Below are 20,836 nucleotides of genomic sequence, written 5' to 3' on the forward strand. Positions count from 1 at the left end.
TGAATTTTAAGCATTATTTTAATAAATAAAAATTCATAAAAAATCAACGATAACGTGTACGTTGCCGAAAGTCGCACAAATGATAGCTTACGTCAGTCTCTTTCAAACGATGGCAGAACCGTTGTGGTAGTATGTGCCAATCTTGAGTTATTGAATTTTAAGCATTATTTTAATAAATAAAAATTCATAAAAAATCAACGATAACGTGTACGTTGCCGAAAGTCGCACACATTATAGCTTAAGACATTCTCTTTCAAACGATGGCAGAACCGTTGTGGTTGTATGTGCCAATCTTGAGTTATTGAATTTTAAGCATTATTTTAATAAATAAAAATTCATAAAAAATCAACGATAACGTGTACGTTGCCGAAAGTCGCACACATTATAGCTTAAGACAGTCTCTTTCAAACGATGGCAGAACCGTTGTGGTTGTATGTGCCAATCTTGAGTTATTGAATTTTAAGCATTATTTTAATAAATAAAAATTCATAAAAAATCAACGATAACGTGTACGTTGCCGAAAGTCGCACACATGATAGCTTAAGACAGTCTCTTTCAAACGATGGCAGAACCGTTGTTTTTGTATGTGCCCATCTTGAGTTATTAAATTTTAAGCATTATTTTAATAAATAAAAATTCATAAAAAATCAACGATAACGTGTACGTTGCCGAAAGTCGTACACATTATAGCTTAAGACAGTCTCTTTCAAACGATGGCAGAACCGTTGTGGTTGTATGTGCCAATCTTGAGTTATTGAATTTTAAGCATTATTTTAATAAATAAAAATTCATAAAAAATCAACGATAACGTGTACGTTGCCGAAAGTCGCACACATGATAGATTAAATCAGTCTCTTTCAAACGATGGCAGAACCGTTGTGGTTGTATGTGCCAATCTTGAGTTATTGAATTTTAAGCATTATTTTAATAAATAAAAATTCATAAAAAATCAACGATAACGTGTACGTTGCCGAAAGTCGCACACATGATAGCTTAAGACAGTCTCTTTCAAACGATGGCAGAACCGTTGTTTTTGTATGTGCCCATCTTGAGTTATTAAATTTTAAGCATTATTTTAATAAATAAAAATTCATAAAAAATCAACGATAACGTGTACGTTGCCGAAAGTCGCACACATGACAGCTTACGTCATTCTCTTTCAAGTGATGGCAGAACCGTTGTGGTAGTATGTGCCAATCTTGAGTTATTGAATTTTAAGCATTATTTTAATAAATAAAAATTCATAAAAAATCAACGATAACGTGTACGTTGCCGAAAGTCGCACACATGATAGCTTAAGTCAGTCTCTTTCAAACGATGGCAGAACCGTTGTTTTTGTATGTGCCCATCTTGAGTTATTGAATTTTAAGCATTATTTTAATAAATGAAAATTCATAAAAAATCAACGATAACGTGTACGTTGCCGAAAGTCGCACACATGATAGCTTACGTCATTCTCTTTCAAGCGATGGCAGAACCGTTGTGGTAGTATGTGCCAATCTTGAGTTATTGAATTTTAAGCATTATTTTAATAAATAAAAATTCATAAAAAATCAACGATAACGTGTACGTTGCCGAAAGTCGCACACATGATAGCTTACGTCATTCTCTTTCAAGCGATGGCAGAACCGTTGTGGTAGTATGTGCCAATCTTGAGTTATTGAATTTTAAGCATTATTTTAATAAATAAAAATTCATAAAAATTCAACGATAACGTGTACGTTGCCGAAAGTCGCACACATTATAGCTTAAGACAGTCTCTTTCAAACGATGGCAGAACAGTTGTGGTTGTATGTGCCAATCTTGAGTTATTGAATTTTAAGCATTATTTTAATAAATAAAAATTCATAAAAATTCAACGATAACGTGTACGTTGCCGAAAGTCGTACACATTATAGCTTAAGACAGTCTCTTTCAAACAATGGCAGAACCGTTGTGGTTGTATGTGCCAATCTTGAGTTATTGAATTTTAAGCATTATTTTAATAAATAAAAATTCATAAAAAATCAACGATAACGTGTACGTTGCCGAAAGTCGCACACATGATAGCTTAAGTCAGTCTCTTTCAAACGATGGCAGAACCGTTGTGGTTGTATGTGCCAATCTTGAGTTATTGAATTTTAAGCATTATTTTAATAAATAAAAATTCATAAAAAATCAACGATAACGTGTACGTTGCCGAAAGTCGCAAACATGATAGCTTAAGACAGTCTCTTTCAAACGATGGCAGAACCGTTGTTTTTGTATGTGCCCATCTTGAGTTATTGAATTTTAAGCATTATTTTAATAAATAAAAATTCATAAAAAATCAACGATAACGTGTACGTTGCCGAAAGTCGCACACATGATAGCTTACGTCATTCTCTTTCAAACGATGGCAGAGCCGTTGTGGTTGTATGTTCCAATCTTGAGTTATTGAATTTTAAGCATTATTTTAATAAATAAAAATTCATAAAAATTCAACGATAAAGTGTACGTTGCCGAAAGTCGCACACATTATAGCTTAAGACAGTCTCTTTCAAACGATGGCAGAACCGTTGTGGTTGTATGTGCCAATCTTGAGTTATTGAATTTTAAGCATTATTTTAATAAATAAAAATTCATAAAAATTCAACGATAACGTGTACGTTGCCGAAAGTCGCACACATGATAGCTTAAGTCAGTCTCTTTCAAACGATGGCAGAACCGTTGTGGTTGTATGTGCCAATGTTGAGTTATTGAATTTTAAGCATTATTTTAATAAATAAAAATTCATAAAAAATCAACGATAACGTGTACGTTGCCGAAAGTCGCACACATTATAGCTTAAGACAGTCTCTTTCAAACGATGGCAGAACAGTTGTGGTTGTATGTGCCAATCTTGAGTTATTGAATTTTAAGCATTATTTTAATAAATAAAAATTCATAAAAATTCAACGATAACGTGTACGTTGCCGAAAGTCGTACACATTATAGCTTAAGACAGTCTCTTTCAAACAATGGCAGAACCGTTGTGGTTGTATGTGCCAATCTTGAGTTATTGAATTTTAAGCATTATTTTAATAAATAAAAATTCATAAAAAATCAACGATAACGTGTACGTTGCCGAAAGTCGCACACATGATAGATTAAATCAGTCTCTTTCAAACGATGGCAGAACCGTTGTGGTTGTATGTTCCAATCTTGAGTTATTGAATTTTAAGCATTATTTTAATAAATAAAAATTCATAAAAATTCAACGATAAAGTGTACGTTGCCGAAAGTCGCACACATTATAGCTTAAGACAGTCTCTTTCAAACGATGGCAGAACCGTTGTGGTTGTATGTGCCAATCTTGAGTTATTGAATTTTAAGCATTATTTTAATAAATAAAAATTCATAAAAATTCAACGATAAAGTGTACGTTGCCGAAAGTCGCACACATTATAGCTTAAGACAGTCTCTTTCAAACGATGGCAGAACCGTTGTTTTTGTATGTGCCCATCTTGAGTTATTGAATTTTAAGCATTATTTTAATTAATAAAAATTCATAAAAAATCAACGATAATGTGTACGTTGCCGAAAGTCGCACAAATGATAGCTTACGTCAGTCTCTTTCAAACGATGGCAGAACCGTTGTGGTAGTATGTGCCAATCTTGAGTTATTGAATTTTAAGCATTATTTTAATAAATAAAAATTCATAAAAAATCAACGATAACGTGTACGTTGCCGAAAGTCGCACACATTATAGCTTAAGACAGTCTCTTTCAAACGATGGCAGAACCGTTGTGGTTGTATGTGCCAATCTTGAGTTATTGAATTTTAAGCATTATTTTAATTAATAAAAATTCATAAAAAATCAACGATAACGTGTACGTTGCCGAAAGTCGCACACATGATAGATTAAATCAGTCTCTTTCAAACGATGGCAGAACCGTTGTGGTTGTATGTTCCAATCTTGAGTTATTGAATTTTAAGCATTATTTTAATAAATAAAAATTCATAAAAATTCAACGATAAAGTGTACGTTGCCGAAAGTCGCACACATTATAGCTTAAGACAGTCTCTTTCAAACGATGGCAGAACCGTTGTGGTTGTATGTGCCAATCTTGAGTTATTGAATTTTAAGCATTATTTTAATAAATAAAAATTCATAAAAATTCAACGATAAAGTGTACGTTGCCGAAAGTCGCACACATTATAGCTTAAGACAGTCTCTTTCAAACGATGGCAGAACCGTTGTGGTTGTATGTGCCAATCTTGAGTTATTGAATTTTAAGCATTATTTTAATAAATAAAAATTCATAAAAAATCAACGATAACGTGTATGTTGCCGAAAGTCGCACACATGATAGCTTACGTCATTCTCTTTCAAACGATGGCAGAACCGTTGTGGTAGTATGTGCCAATCTTGAGTTATTGAATTTTAAGCATTATTTTAATAAATAAAAATTCATAAAAATTCAACGATAACGTGTACGTTGCCGAAAGTCGCACACATTAAAGCTTAAATCAGTCTCTTTCAAACAATGGCAGAACCGTTGTGGTTGTATGTTCCAATCTTGAGTTATTGAATTTTAAGCATTATTTTAATAAATAAAAATTCATAAAAATTCAACGATAAAGTGTACGTTGCCGAAAGTCGCACACATTATAGCTTAAGACAGTCTCTTTCAAACGATGGCAGAACCGTTGTGGTTGTATGTGCCAATCTTGAGTTATTGAATTTTAAGCATTATTTTAATAAATAAAAATTCATAAAAATTCAACGATAAAGTGTACGTTGCCGAAAGTCGCACACATTATAGCTTAAGACAGTCTCTTTCAAACGATGGCAGAACCGTTGTGGTTGTATGTGCCAATCTTGAGTTATTGAATTTTAAGCATTATTTTAATAAATAAAAATTCATAAAAAATCAACGATAACGTGTACGTTGCCGAAAGTCGCACACATGATAGCTGAAGACAGTCTCTTTCAAACGATGGCAGAACCGTTGTTTTTGTATGTGCCCATCTTGAGTTATTGAATTTTAAGCATTATTTTAATTAATAAAAATTCATAAAAAATCAACGATAACGTGTACGTTGCCGAAAGTCGCACACATGATAGCTTACGTCATTCTCTTTCAAACGATGGCAGAACCGTTGTGGTTGTATGTTCCAATCTTGAGTTATTGAATTTTAAGCATTATTTTAATAAATAAAAATTCATAAAAATTCAACGATAAAGTGTACGTTGCAGAAAGTCGCACACATTATAGCTTAAGACAGTCTCTTTCAAACGATGGCAGAACTGTTGTGGTTGTATGTGCCAATCTTGAGTTATTGAATTTTAAGCATTATTTTAATAAATAAAAATTCATAAAAATTCAACGATAACGTGTACGTTGCCGAAAGTCGCACACATTATAGCTTAAGACAGTCTCTTTCAAACGATGGCAGAACCGTTGTGGTTGTATGTGCCAATCTTGAGTTATTGAATTTTAAGCATAATTTTAATAAATAAAAATTCATAAAAAATCAACGATAACGTGTATGTTGCCGAAAGTCGCACACATGATAGCTTACTTCATTCTCTTTCAAACGATGGCAGAACCGTTGTGGTAGTATGTGCCAATCTTTAGTTATTGAATTTTAAGCATTATTTTAATAAATAAAAATTCATAAAAATTCAACGATAACGTGTACGTTGCCGAAAGTCGCACACATTAAAGCTTAAATCAGTCTCTTTCAAACGATGGCAGAACCGTTGTGGTTGTATGTTCCAATCTTGAGTTATTGAATTTTAAGCATTATTTTAATAAATAAAAATTCATAAAAATTCAACGATAAAGTGTACGTTGCCGAAAGTCGCACACATTATAGCTTAAGACAGTCTCTTTCAAACGATGGCAGAACCGTTGTGGTTGTATGTGCCAATCTTGAGTTATTGAATTTTAAGCATTATTTTAATAAATAAAAATTCATAAAAATTCAACGATAAAGTGTACGTTGCCGAAAGTCGCACACATTATAGCTTAAGACAGTCTCTTTCAAACGATGTCAGAACCGTTGTGGTTGTATGTGCCAATCTTGAGTTATTGAATTTTAAGCATTATTTTAATAAATAAAAATTCATAAAAATTCAACGATAACGTGTACGTTGCCGAAAGTCGCACACATTATAGCTTAAGACAGTCTCTTTCAAACGATGGCAGAACCGTTGTGGTTGTATGTGCCAATCTTGAGTTATTGAATTTTAAGCATTATTTTAATAAATAAAAATTCATAAAAATTCAACGATAAAGTGTACGTTGCCGAAAGTCGCACACATTATAGCTTAAGACAGTCTCTTTCAAACGATGGCAGAACCGTGGTGGTTGTATGTGCCAATCTTGAGTTATTGAATTTTAAGCATTATTTTAATAAATAAAAATTCATAAAAATTCAACGATAAAGTGTACGTTGCCGAAAGTCGCACACATGATAGCTTAAGATAGTCTCTTTCAAACGATGGCAGAACCGTTGTTTTCGTATGTGCCCATCTTGAGTTATTGAATTTTAAGCATTATTTTAATAAATAAAAATTCATAAAAATTCAACGATAACGTGTACGTTGCCGAAAGTTGCACACATTATAGCTTAAGACAGTCTCTTTCAAACGATGGCAGAACCGTTGTGGTTGTATGTGCCAATCTTGAGTTATTGAATTTTAAGCATTATTTTAATAAATAAAAATTCATAAAAAATCAACGATAACGTGTACGTTGCCGAAAGTCGCACACATGATAGATTAAATCAGTCTCTTTCAAACGATGGCAGAACCGTTGTGGTTGTATGTTCCAATCTTGAGTTATTGAATTTTAAGCATTATTTTAATAAATAAAAATTCATAAAAATTCAACGATAAAGTGTACGTTGCCGAAAGTCGCACACATGATAGCTTAAGACAGTCTCTTTCAAACGATGGCAGAACCGTTGTTTTCGTATGTGCCCATCTTGAGTTATTGAATTTTAAGCATTATTTTAATAAATAAAAATTCATAAAAAATCAACGATAACGTGTACGTTGCCGAAAGTCGCACACATGATAGCTTACGTCATTCTCTTTCAAACGATGGCAGAACCGTTGTGGTAGTATGTGCCAATCTTGAGTTATTGAATTTTAAGCATTATTTTAATAAATAAAAATTCATAAAAATTCAACGATAAAGTGTACGTTGCCGAAAGTCGCACACATTATAGCTTAAGACAGTCTCTTTCAAACGATGGCAGAACCGTTGTGGTTGTATGTGCCAATCTTGAGTTATTGAATTTTAAGCATTATTTTAATAAATAAAAATTCATAAAAAATCAACGATAACGTGTACGTAGCCGAAAGTCGCACACATGATAGCTTACATCATTCTCTTTCAAACGATGGCAGAACCGTTGTGGTAGTATGTGCCAATCTTGAGTTATTGAATTTTAAGCATTATTTTAATAAATAAAAATTCATAAAAATTCAACGATAACGTGTACGTTGCCGAAAGTCGCACACATTATAGCTTAAGACAGTCTCTTTCAAACGATGGCAGAACCGTTGTGGTTGTATGTGCCAATCTTGAGTTATTGAATTTTAAGCATTATTTTAATAAATAAAAATTCATAAAAAATCAACGATAACGTGTACGTTGCCGAAAGTCGCACACATGATAGATTAAATCAGTCTCTTTCAAACGATGGCAGAACTGTTGTGGTTGTATGTTCCAATCTTGAGTTATTGAATTTTAAGCATTATTTTAATAAATAAAAATTCATAAAAATTCAACGATAAAGTGTACGTTGCCGAAATTCGCACACATTATAGCTTAATACAGTCTCTTTCAAACGATGGCAGAACCGTTGTGGTTGTATGTGCCAATCTTGAGTTATTGAATTTTAAGCATTATTTTAATAAATAAAAATTCATAAAAATTCAACAATAAAGTGTACGTTGCCGAAAGTCGCACACATTATAGCGTAAGACAGTCTCTTTCAAACGATGGCAGAACCGTTGTGGTTGTATGTGCCAATCTTGAGTTATTGAATTTTAAGCATTATTTTAATTAATAAAAATTCATAAAAAATCAACGATAACGTGTACGTTGCCGAAAGTCGCACACATTATAGCTTAAGACAGTCTCTTTCAAACGATGGCAGAACCGTTGTGGTTGTATGTGCCAATCTTGAGTTATTGAATTTTAAGCATTATTTTAATTAATAAAAATTCATAAAAAATCAACGATAACGTGTACGTTGCCGAAAGTCGCACACATGATAGATTAAATCAGTCTCTTTCAAACGATGGCAGAACCGTTGTGGTTGTATGTTCCAATCTTGAGTTATTGAATTTTAAGCATTATTTTAATAAATAAAAATTCATAAAAATTCAACGATAAAGTGTACGTTGCGGAAAGTCGCACACATTATAGCTTAAGACATTCTCTTTCAAACGATGGCAGAACCGTTGTGGTTGTATGTGCCAATCTTGAGTTATTGAATTTTAAGCATTATTTTAATAAATAAAAATTCATAAAAATTCAACGATAACGTGTACGTTGCCGAAAGTCGCACACATTATAGCTTAAGACAGTCTCTTTCAAACGATGGCAGAACCGTTGTGGTTGTATGTGCCAATCTTGAGTTATTGAATTTTAAGCATTATTTTAATAAATAAAAATTCATAAAAATTCAACAATAAAGTGTACGTTGCCGAAAGTCGCACACATTATAGCTTAAGACAGTCTCTTTCAAACGATGGCAGAACCGTTGTGGTTGTATGTGCCAATCTTGAGTTATTGAATTTTAAGCATTATTTTAATAAATAAAAATTCATAAAAATTCAACGATAACGTGTACGTTGCCGAAAGTCGCACACATTATAGCTTAAGACAGTCTCTTTCAAACGATGGCAGAACCGTTGTGGTTGTATGTGCCAATCTTGAGTTATTGAATTTTAAGCATTATTTTAATAAATAAAAATTCATAAAAATTCAACGATAACGTGTACGTTGCCGAAAGTCACACACATTATAGCTTAAGACAGTCTCTTTCAAACGATGGCAGAACCGTTGTGGTTGTATGTGCCAATCTTGAGTTATTGAATTTTAAGCATTATTTTAATTAATAAAAATTCATAAAAAATCAACGATAACGTGTACGTTGCCGAAAGTCGCACACATGATAGATTAAATCAGTCTCTTTCAAACGATGGCAGAACCGTTGTGGTTGTATGTTCCAATCTTGAGTTATTGAATTTTAAGCATTATTTTAATAAATAAAAATTCATAAAAATTCAACGATAAAGTGTACGTTGCCGAAAGTCGCACACATTATAGCTTAAGACATTCTCTTTCAAACGATGGCAGAACCGTTGTGGTTGTATGTGCCAATCTTGAGTTATTGAATTTTAAGCATTATTTTAATAAATAAAAATTCATAAAAATTCAACGATAACGTGTACGTTGCCGAAAGTCGCACACATTATAGCTTAAGACAGTCTCTTTCAAACGATGGCAGAACCGTTGTGGTTGTATGTGCCAATCTTGAGTTATTGAATTTTAAGCATTATTTTAATAAATAAAAATTCATAAAAATTCAACAATAAAGTGTACGTTGCCGAAAGTCGCACACATTATAGCTTAAGACAGTCTCTTTCAAACGATGGCAGAACCGTTGTGGTTGTATGTGCCAATCTTGAGTTATTGAATTTTAAGCATTATTTTAATAAATAAAAATTCATAAAAGTTCAACGATAACGTGTACGTTGCCGAAAGTCGCACACATTATAGCTTAAGACAGTCTCTTTCAAACGATGGCAGAACCGTTGTGGTTGTATGTGCCAATCTTGAGTTATTGAATTTTAAGCATTATTTTAATAAATAAAAATTCATAAAAATTCAACAATAAAGTGTACGTTGCCGAAAGTCGCACACATTATAGCTTAAGACAGTCTCTTTCAAACGATGTCAGAACCGTTGTGGTTGTATGTGCCAATCTTGAGTTATTGAATTTTAAGCATTATTTTAATAAATAAAAATTCATAAAAATTCAACGATAACGTGTACGTTGCCGAAAGTCGCACACATTATAGCTTAAGACAGTCTCTTTCAAACGATGGCAGAACCGTTGTGGTTGTATGTGCCAATCTTGAGTTATTGAATTTTAAGCATTATTTTAATTAATAAAAATTCATAAAAATTCAACGATAACGTGTACGTTGCCGAAAGTCGCACACATTATAGCTTAAGACAGTCTCTTTCAAACGATGGCAGAACCGTTGTGGTTGTATGTGCCAATCTTGAGTTATTGAATTTTAAGCATTATTTTAATAAATAAAAATTCATAAAAATTCAACAATAAAGTGTACGTTGCCGAAAGTCGCACACATTATAGCTTAAGACAGTCTCTTTCAAACGATGGCAGAACCGTTGTGGTTGTATGTGCCAATCTTGAGTTATTGAATTTTAAGCATTATTTTAATAAATAAAAATTCATAAAAGTTCAACGATAACGTGTACGTTGCCGAAAGTCGCACACATTATAGCTTAAGACAGTCTCTTTCAAACGATGGCAGAACCGTTGTGGTTGTATGTGCCAATCTTGAGTTATTGAATTTTAAGCATTATTTTAATAAATAAAAATTCATAAAAATTCAACAATAAAGTGTACGTTGCCGAAAGTCGCACACATTATAGCTTAAGACAGTCTCTTTCAAACGATGTCAGAACCGTTGTGGTTGTATGTGCCAATCTTGAGTTATTGAATTTTAAGCATTATTTTAATAAATAAAAATTCATAAAAATTCAACGATAACGTGTACGTTGCCGAAAGTCGCACACATTATAGCTTAAGACAGTCTCTTTCAAACGATGGCAGAACCGTTGTGGTTGTATGTGCCAATCTTGAGTTATTGAATTTTAAGCATTATTTTAATAAATAAAAATTCATAAAAATTCAACAATAAAGTGTACGTTGCCGAAAGTCGCACACATTATAGCTTAAGACAGTCTCTTTCAAACGATGGCAGAACCGTTGTGGTTGTATGTGCCAATCTTGAGTTATTGAATTTTAAGCATTATTTTAATAAATAAAAATTCATAAAAGTTCAACGATAACGTGTACGTTGCCGAAAGTCGCACACATTATAGCTTAAGACAGTCTCTTTCAAACGATGGCAGAACCGTTGTGGTTGTATGTGCCAATCTTGAGTTATTGAATTTTAAGCATTATTTTAATAAATAAAAATTCATAAAAATTCAACAATAAAGTGTACGTTGCCGAAAGTCGCACACATTATAGCTTAAGACAGTCTCTTTCAAACGATGTCAGAACCGTTGTGGTTGTATGTGCCAATCTTGAGTTATTGAATTTTAAGCATTATTTTAATAAATAAAAATTCATAAAAATTCAACGATAACGTGTACGTTGCCGAAAGTCGCACACATTATAGCTTAAGACAGTCTCTTTCAAACGATGGCAGAACCGTTGTGGTTGTATGTGCCAATCTTGAGTTATTGAATTTTAAGCATTATTTTAATTAATAAAAATTCATAAAAAATCAACGATAACGTGTACGTTGCCGAAAGTCGCACACATGATAGATTAAATCAGTCTCTTTCAAACGATGGCAGAACCGTTGTGGTTTTATGTTCCAATCTTGAGTTATTGAATTTTAAGCATTATTTTAATAAATAAAAATTCATAAAAATTCAACGATAAAGTGTACGTTGCCGAAAGTCGCACACATTATAGCTTAAGACAGTCTCTTTCAAACGATGGCAGAACCGTTGTGGTTGTATGTGCCAATCTTGAGTTATTGAATTTTAAGCATTATTTTAATAATTAAAAATTCATAAAAATTCAACGATAACGTGTACGTTGCCGAAAGTCGCACACATTATAGCTTAAGACAGTCTCTTTCAAACGATGGCAGAACCGTTGTGGTTGTATGTGCCAATCTTGAGTTATTGAATTTTAAGCATTATTTTAATAAATAAAAATTCATAAAAAATCAACGATAACGTGTACGTTGCCGAAAGTCGCACACATGATAGCTTACGTCATTCTCTTTCAAACGATGGCAGAACCGTTGTGGTAGTATGTGCCAATCTTGAGTTATTGAATTTTAAGCATTATTTTAATAAATAAAAATTCATAAAAATTCAACGATAACGTGTACGTTGCCGAAAGTCGCACACATTATAGCTTAAGACAGTCTCTTTCAAACGATGGCAGAACCGTTGTGGTTGTATGTGCCAATCTTGAGTTATTGAATTTTAAGCATTATTTTAATTAATAAAAATTCATAAAAAATCAACGATAACGTGTACGTTGCCGAAAGTCGCACACATGATAGATTAAATCAGTCTCTTTCAAACGATGGCAGAACCGTTGTGGTTGTATGTTCCAATCTTGAGTTATTGAATTTTAAGCATTATTTTAATAAATAAAAATTCATAAAAATTCAACGATAACGTGTACGTTGCCGAAAGTCGCACACATTATAGCTTAAGACAGTCTCTTTCAAACGATGGCAGAACCGTTGTGGTTGTATGTGCCAATCTTGAGTTATTGAACTTTAAGCATTATTTTAATAAATAAAAATTCATACAAAATCAACGATAATGTGTACGTTGCCGAAAGTCGCACACATGATAGCTTACGTCATTCTCTTTCAAACGATGGCAGAACCGTTGTGGTAGTATGTGCCAATCTTGAGTTATTGAATTTTAAGCATTATTTTAATAAATAAAAATTCATAAAAATTCAACGATAACGTGTACGTTGTCGAAAGTCGCACACATTATAGCTTAAGACAGTCTCTTTCAAACGATGGCAGAACCGTTGTGGTAGTATGTGCCAATCTTGAGTTATTGAATTTTAAGCATTATTTTAATAAATAAAAATTCATAAAAATTCAACGATAACGTGTACGTTGCCGAAAGTCGCACACATCATAGCTTAAGACAGTCTCTTTCAAACGATGGCAGAACCGTTGTGGTTGTATGTGCCAATCTTGAGTTATTGAATTTTAAGCATTATTTTAATAAATAAAAATTCATAAAAAATCAACGATAACGTGTACGTTGCCGAAAGTCGCACACATGATAGAGTAAATCAGTCTCTTTCAAACGATGGCAGAACCGTTGTGGTTGTATGTTCCAATCTTGAGTTATTGAATTTTAAGCATTATTTTAATAAATAAAAATTCATAAAAATTCAACGATAAAGTGTACGTTGCCGAAAGTCGCACACATTATAGCTTAAGACAGTCTCTTTCAAACGATGGCAGAACCGTTGTGGTTGTATGTGCCAATCTTGAGTTATTGAATTTTAAGCATTATTTTAATAAATAAAAATTCATAAAAAATCAACGATAACGTGTACGTTGCCGAAAGTCGCACACATGATAGATTAAATCAGTCTCTTTCAAACGATGGCAGAACCGTTGTGGTTGTATGTTCCAATCTTGAGTTATTGAATTTTAAGCATTATTTTAATAAATAAAAATTCATAAAAAATCAACGATAACGTGTACGTTGCCGAAAGTCGCACACATGATAGATTAAATCAGTCTCTTTCAAACGATGGCAGAACCGTTGTGGTTGTATGTTCCAATCTTGAGTTATTGAATTTTAAGCATTATTTTAATAAATAAAAATTCATAAAAAATCAACGATAACGTGTACGTTGCCGAACGTCGCACACATGATAGATTAAATCAGTCTCTTTCAAACGATGGCAGAACCGTTGTGGTTGTATGTTCCAATCTTGAGTTATTGAATTTTAAGCATTATTTTAATAAATAAAAATTCATAAAAATTCAACGATAACGTGTACGTTGCCGAAAGTCGCACACATTATAGCTTAAGACAGTCTCTTTCAAACGATGGCAGAACCGTTGTGGTTGTATGTGCCAATCTTGAGTTATTGAACTTTAAGCATTATTTTAATAAATAAAAATTCATACAAAATCAACGATAATGTGTACGTTGCCGAAAGTCGCACACATGATAGCTTACGTCATTCTCTTTCAAACGATGGCAGAACCGTTGTGGTAGTATGTGCCAATCTTGAGTTATTGAATTTTAAGCATTATTTTAATAAATAAAAATTCATAAAAATTCAACGATAACGTGTACGTTGTCGAAAGTCGCACACATTATAGCTTAAGACAGTCTCTTTCAAACGATGGCAGAACCGTTGTGGTAGTATGTGCCAATCTTGAGTTATTGAATTTTAAGCATTATTTTAATAAATAAAAATTCATAAAAATTCAACGATAACGTGTACGTTGCCGAAAGTCGCACACATCATAGCTTAAGACAGTCTCTTTCAAACGATGGCAGAACCGTTGTGGTTGTATGTGCCAATCTTGAGTTATTGAATTTTAAGCATTATTTTAATAAATAAAAATTCATAAAAAATCAACGATAACGTGTACGTTGCCGAAAGTCGCACACATGATAGATTAAATCAGTCTCTTTCAAACGATGGCAGAACCGTTGTGGTTGTATGTTCCAATCTTGAGTTATTGAATTTTAAGCATTATTTTAATAAATAAAAATTCATAAAAATTCAACGATAAAGTGTACGTTGCCGAAAGTCGCACACATTATAGCTTAAGACAGTCTCTTTCAAACGATGGCAGAACCGTTGTGGTTGTATGTGCCAATCTTGAGTTATTGAATTTTAAGCATTATTTTAATAAATAAAAATTCATAAAAAATCAACGATAACGTGTACGTTGCCGAAAGTCGCACACATGATAGATTAAATCAGTCTCTTTCAAACGATGGCAGAACCGTTGTGGTTTTATGTTCCAATCTTGAGTTATTGAATTTTAAGCATTATTTTAATAAATAAAAATTCATAAAAATTCAACGATAACGTGTACGTTGCCGAAAGTCGCACACATTATAGCTTAAGACAGTCTCTTTCAAACGATGGCAGAACCGTTGTGGTTGTATGTGCCAATCTTGAGTTATTGAACTTTAAGCATTATTTTAATAAATAAAAATTCATACAAAATCAACGATAATGTGTACGTTGCCGAAAGTCGCACACATGATAGCTTACGTCATTCTCTTTCAAACGATGGCAGAACCGTTGTGGTAGTATGTGCCAATCTTGAGTTATTGAATTTTAAGCATTATTTTAATAAATAAAAATTCATAAAAATTCAACGATAACGTGTACGTTGTCGAAAGTCGCACACATTATAGCTTAAGACAGTCTCTTTCAAACGATGGCAGAACCGTTGTGGTAGTATGTGCCAATCTTGAGTTATTGAATTTTAAGCATTATTTTAATAAATAAAAATTCATAAAAATTCAACGATAACGTGTACGTTGCCGAAAGTCGCACACATCATAGCTTAAGACAGTCTCTTTCAAACGATGGCAGAACCGTTGTGGTTGTATGTGCCAATCTTGAGTTATTGAATTTTAAGCATTATTTTAATAAATAAAAATTCATAAAAAATCAACGATAACGTGTACGTTGCCGAAAGTCGCACACATGATAGATTAAATCAGTCTCTTTCAAACGATGGCAGAACCGTTGTGGTTGTATGTTCCAATCTTGAGTTATTGAATTTTAAGCATTATTTTAATAAATAAAAATTCATAAAAATTCAACGATAAAGTGTACGTTGCCGAAAGTCGCACACATTATAGCTTAAGACAGTCTCTTTCAAACGATCGCAGAACCGTTGTGGTTGTATGTGCCAATCTTGAGTTATTGAATTTTAAGCATTATTTTAATAAATAAAAATTCATAAAAAATCAACGATAACGTGTACGTTGCCGAAAGTCGCACACATGATAGATTAAATCAGTCTCTTTCAAACGATGGCAGAACCGTTGTGGTTGTATGTTCCAATCTTGAGTTATTGAATTTTAAGCATTATTTTAATAAATAAAAATTCATAAAAATTCAACGATAACGTGTACGTTGCCGAAAGTCGCACACATTATAGCTTAAGACAGTCTCTTTCAAATGATGGCAGAAGCGTTGTGGTTGTATGTGCCAATCTTGAGTTATTGAATTTTAAGCATTATTTTAATAAATAAAAATTCATACAAAATCAACGATAATGTGTACGTTGCCGAAAGTCGCACACATGATAGCTTACGTCATTCTCTTTCAAACGATGGCAGAACCGTTGTGGTAGTATGTGCCAATCTTGAGTTATTGAATTTTAAGCATTATTTTAATAAATAAAAATTCATAAAAATTCAACGATAACGTGTACGTTGCCGAAAGTCGCACACATCATAGCTTAAGACAGTCTCTTTCTTTTTTTTTTCTTTTTCTTTTTTCTTTTTTCTAATTTTTCCCATTTTCTCCCCAATTTACACGGCCAATTACCCAACCCATTCATTAGGACTCCCCCATCACTAGTGATATCTCAACACACCAGGAGGGTGAAGACTAACACATGCTTCCTCCGATACATGTGAAGTCAGCCACCGCTTCTTTTCGAGCTGCTGCCGATGCAGCATTGCCGAGCAGCCAGCGCACTTGGAGGAAAGCACAGCGGCTCGGCTCCGGTACATCAGCTCACAGACGCCCTGTGCTGCAGACATCACCATAGGAGTGATGTGGGGAAAGAGCGCCATCTACCCACCCAGAGGGAGCAGGGCCAATTTTGCTCCCTCTAACGCCGGCAGCTTGATGGCAAAGCTGCATGAGCTGGGGTTCGAACCGGCGACCTCCTGAAGACAGTCTCTTTCAAACGATGGCAGAACCGTTGTGGTTGTATGTGCCAATCTTGAGTTATTGAATTTTAAGCATTATTTTAATTAATAAAAATTCATAAAAAATCAAAGATAACGTGTACGTTGCCGAAAGTCGCACACATGATAGATTAAATCAGTCTCTTTCAAACGATGGCAGAACCGTTGTGGTTGTATGTTCCAATCTTGAGTTATTGAATTTTAAGCATTATTTTAATAAATAAAAATTCATAAAAATTCAACGATAAAGTGTACGTTGCCGAAAGTCGCACACATTATAGCTTAAGACAGTCTCTTTCAAACGATGGCAGAACCGTTGTGGTTGTATGTTCCAATCTTGAGTTATTGAATTTTAAGCATTATTTTAATAAATAAAAATTCATAAAAATTCAACGATAAAGTGTACGTTGCCGAAAGTCGCACACATTATAGCTTAAGACAGTCTCTTTCAAACGATGGCAGAACCGTTGTGGTTGTATGTGCCAATCTTGAGTTATTGAATTTTAAGCATTATTTTAATAAATAAAAATTCATAAAAAATCAACGATAACGTGTACGTTGCCGAAAGTCGCACACATGATAGCTTACGTCATTCTCTTTCAAACGATGGCAGAACCGTTGTGGTAGTATGTGCCAATCTTGAGTTATTGAATTTTAAGCATTATTTTAATAAATAAAAATTCATAAAAATTCAACGATAACGTGTACGTTGCCGAAAGTCGCACACATTATAGCTTAAGACAGTCTCTTTCAAACGATGGCAGAACCGTTGTGGTTGTATGTGCCAATCTTGAGTTATTGAATTTTAAGCATTATTTTAATAAATAAAAATTCATACAAAATCAACGATAATGTGTACGTTGCCGAAAGTCGCACACATGATAGTTTACGTCATTCTCTTTCAAACGATGGCAGAACCGTTGTGGTAGTATGTGCCAATCTTGAGTTATTGAATTTTAAGCATTATTTTAATAAATAAAAATTCATAAAAATTCAACGATAACGTGTACGTTGTCGAAAGTCGCACACATTATAGCTTAAGACAGTCTCTTTCAAACGATGGCAGAACCGTTGTGGTAGTATGTGCCAATCTTGAGTTATTGAATTTTAAGCATTATTTTAATAAATAAAAATTCATAAAAAATCAACGATAACGTGTACGTTGCCGAAAGTCGCACACATGATAGCTTACATCATTCTCTTTCAAACGGTGGCAGAACCGTTGTGGTAGTATGTGCCAATCTTGAGTTATTGAATTTTAAGCATTATTTTAATAAATAAAAATTCATAAAAATTCAACGATAACGTGTACGTTGCCGAAAGTCGCACACATTATAGCTTAAGACAGTCTCTTTCAAACGATGGCAGAACCGTTGTGGTTGTATGTGCCAATCTTGAGTTATTGAATTTTAAGCATTATTTTAATAAATAAAAATTCATAAAAAATCAACGATAACGTGTACGTTGCCGAAAGTCGCACACATGATAGATTAAATCAGTCTCTTTCAAACGATGGCAGAACCGTTGTGGTTGTATGTTCCAATCTTGAGTTATTGAATTTTAAGCATTATTTTAATAAATAAAAATTCATAAAAATTCAACGATAAAGTGTACGTTGCCGAAAGTCGCACACATTATAGCTTAAGACAGTCTCTTTCAAACGATGGCAGAACCGTTGTGGTAGTATGTGCCAATCTTGAGTTATTGAATTTTAAGCATTATTTTAATAAATAAAAATTCATAAAAATTCAACGATAATGTGTACGTTGCCGAAAGTCGCACACATTATAGCTTAAGACAGTCTCTTTCAAACGATGGCAGAACCGTTGTGGTTGTATGTGCCAATCTTGAGTTATTGAATTTTAAGCATTATTTTAATAAATAAAAATTCATAAAAAATCAACGATAACGTGTACGTTGCCGAAAGTCGCACACATGATAGATTAAATCAGTCTCTTTCAAACGATGGCAGAACCGTTGTGGTTGTATGTTCCAATCTTGAGTTATTGAATTTTAAGCATTATTTTAATAAATAAAAATTCATAAAAATTCAACGATAAAGTGTACGTTGCCGAAATTCGCACACATTATAGCTTAATACAGTCTCTTTCAAACGATGGCAGAACCGTTGTGGTTGTATGTGCCAATCTTGAGTTATTGAATTTTAAGCATTATTTTAATAAATAAAAATTCATAAAAATTCAACAATAAAGTGTACGTTGCCGAAAGTCGCACACATTATAGCTTAAGACAGTCTCTTTCAAACGATGGCAGAACCGTTGTGGTTGTATGTGCCAATCTTGAGTTATTGAATTTTAAGCATTATTTTAATAAATAAAAATTCATAAAAATTCAACGATAACGTGTACGTTGCCGAAAGTCGCACACATTATAGCTTAAGACAGTCTCTTTCAAACGATGGCAGAACCGTTGTGGTTGTATGTGCCAATCTTGAGTTATTGAATTTTAAGCATTATTTTAATAAATAAAAATTCATACAAAATCAACGATAATGTGTACGTTGCCGAAAGTCGCACACATGATAGCTTACGTCATTCTCTTTCAAACGATGGCAGAACCGTTGTGGTAGTATGTGCCAATCTTGAGTTATTGAATTTTAAGCATTATTTTAATAAATAAAAATTCATAAAAATTCAACGATAACGTGTACGTTGTCGAAAGTCGCACACATTATAGCTTAAGACAGTCTCTTTCAAACGATGGCAGAACCGTTGTGGTAGTATGTGCCAATCTTGAGTTATTGAATTTTAAGCATTATTTTAATAAATAAAAATTCATAAAAAATCAACGATAACGTGTACGTTGCCGAAAGTCGCACACATGATAGCTTACATCATTCTCTTTCAAACGGTGGCAGAACCGTTGTGGTAGTATGTGCCAATCTTGGGTTATTGAATTTTAAGCATTATTTTAATAAATAAAAATTCATAAAAATTCAACGATAACGTGTACGTTGCCGAAAGTCGCACACATTATAGCTTAAGACAGTCTCTTTCAAACGATGGCAGAACCGTTGTGGTTGTATGTGCCAATCTTGAGTTATTGAATTTTAAGCATTATTTTAATAAATAAAAATTCATAAAAAATCAACGATAACGTGTACGTTGCCGAAAGTCGCACACATGATAGATTAAATCAGTCTCTTTCAAACGATGGCAGAACCGTTGTGGTTGTATGTTCCAATCTTGAGTTATTGAATTTTAAGCATTATTTTAATAAATAAAAATTCATAAAAATTCAACGATAAAGTGTACGTTGCCGAAAGTCGCACACATTATAGCTTAAGACAGTCTCTTTCAAACGATGGCAGAACCGTTGTGGTAGTATGTGCCAATCTTGAGTTATTGAATTTTAAGCATTATTTTAATAAATAAAAATTCATAAAAATTCAACGATAATGTGTACGTTGCCGAAAGTCGCACACATTATAGCTTAAGACAGTCTCTTTCAAACGATGGCAGAACCGTTGTGGTTGTATGTGCCAATCTTGAGTTATTGAATTTTAAGCATTATTTTAATAAATAAAAATTCATAAAAAATCAACGATAACGTGTACGTTGCCGAAAGTCGCACACATGATAGATTAAATCAGTCTCTTTCAAACGATGGCAGAACCGTTGTGGTTGTATGTTCCAATCTTGAGTTATTGAATTTTAAGCATTATTTTAATAAATAAAAATTCATAAAAATTCAACGATAAAGTGTACGTTGCCGAAATTCGCACACATTATAGCTTAATACAGTCTCTTTCAAACGATGGCAGAACCGTTGTGGTTGTATGTGCCAATCTTGAGTTATTGAATTTTAAGCATTATTTTAATAAATAAAAATTCATAAAAATTCAACAATAAAGTGTACGTTGCCGAAAGTCGCACACATTATAGCTTAAGACAGTCTCTTTCAAACGATGGCAGAACCGTTGTGGTTGTATGTGCCAATCTTGAGTTATTGAATTTTAAGCATTATTTTAATAAATAAAAATTCATAAAAATTCAACGATAACGTGTACGTTGCCGAAAGTCGCACACATTATAGCTTAAGACAGTCTCTTTCAAACGATGGCAGAACCGTTGTGGTTGTATGTGCCAATCTTGAGTTATTGAATTTTAAGCAT

The sequence above is a fragment of the Astyanax mexicanus genome, chromosome 18, assembly GCF_023375975.1.
Source record: "Astyanax mexicanus isolate ESR-SI-001 chromosome 18, AstMex3_surface, whole genome shotgun sequence".
Lineage (NCBI taxonomy): Eukaryota > Metazoa > Chordata > Actinopteri > Characiformes > Acestrorhamphidae > Astyanax > Astyanax mexicanus.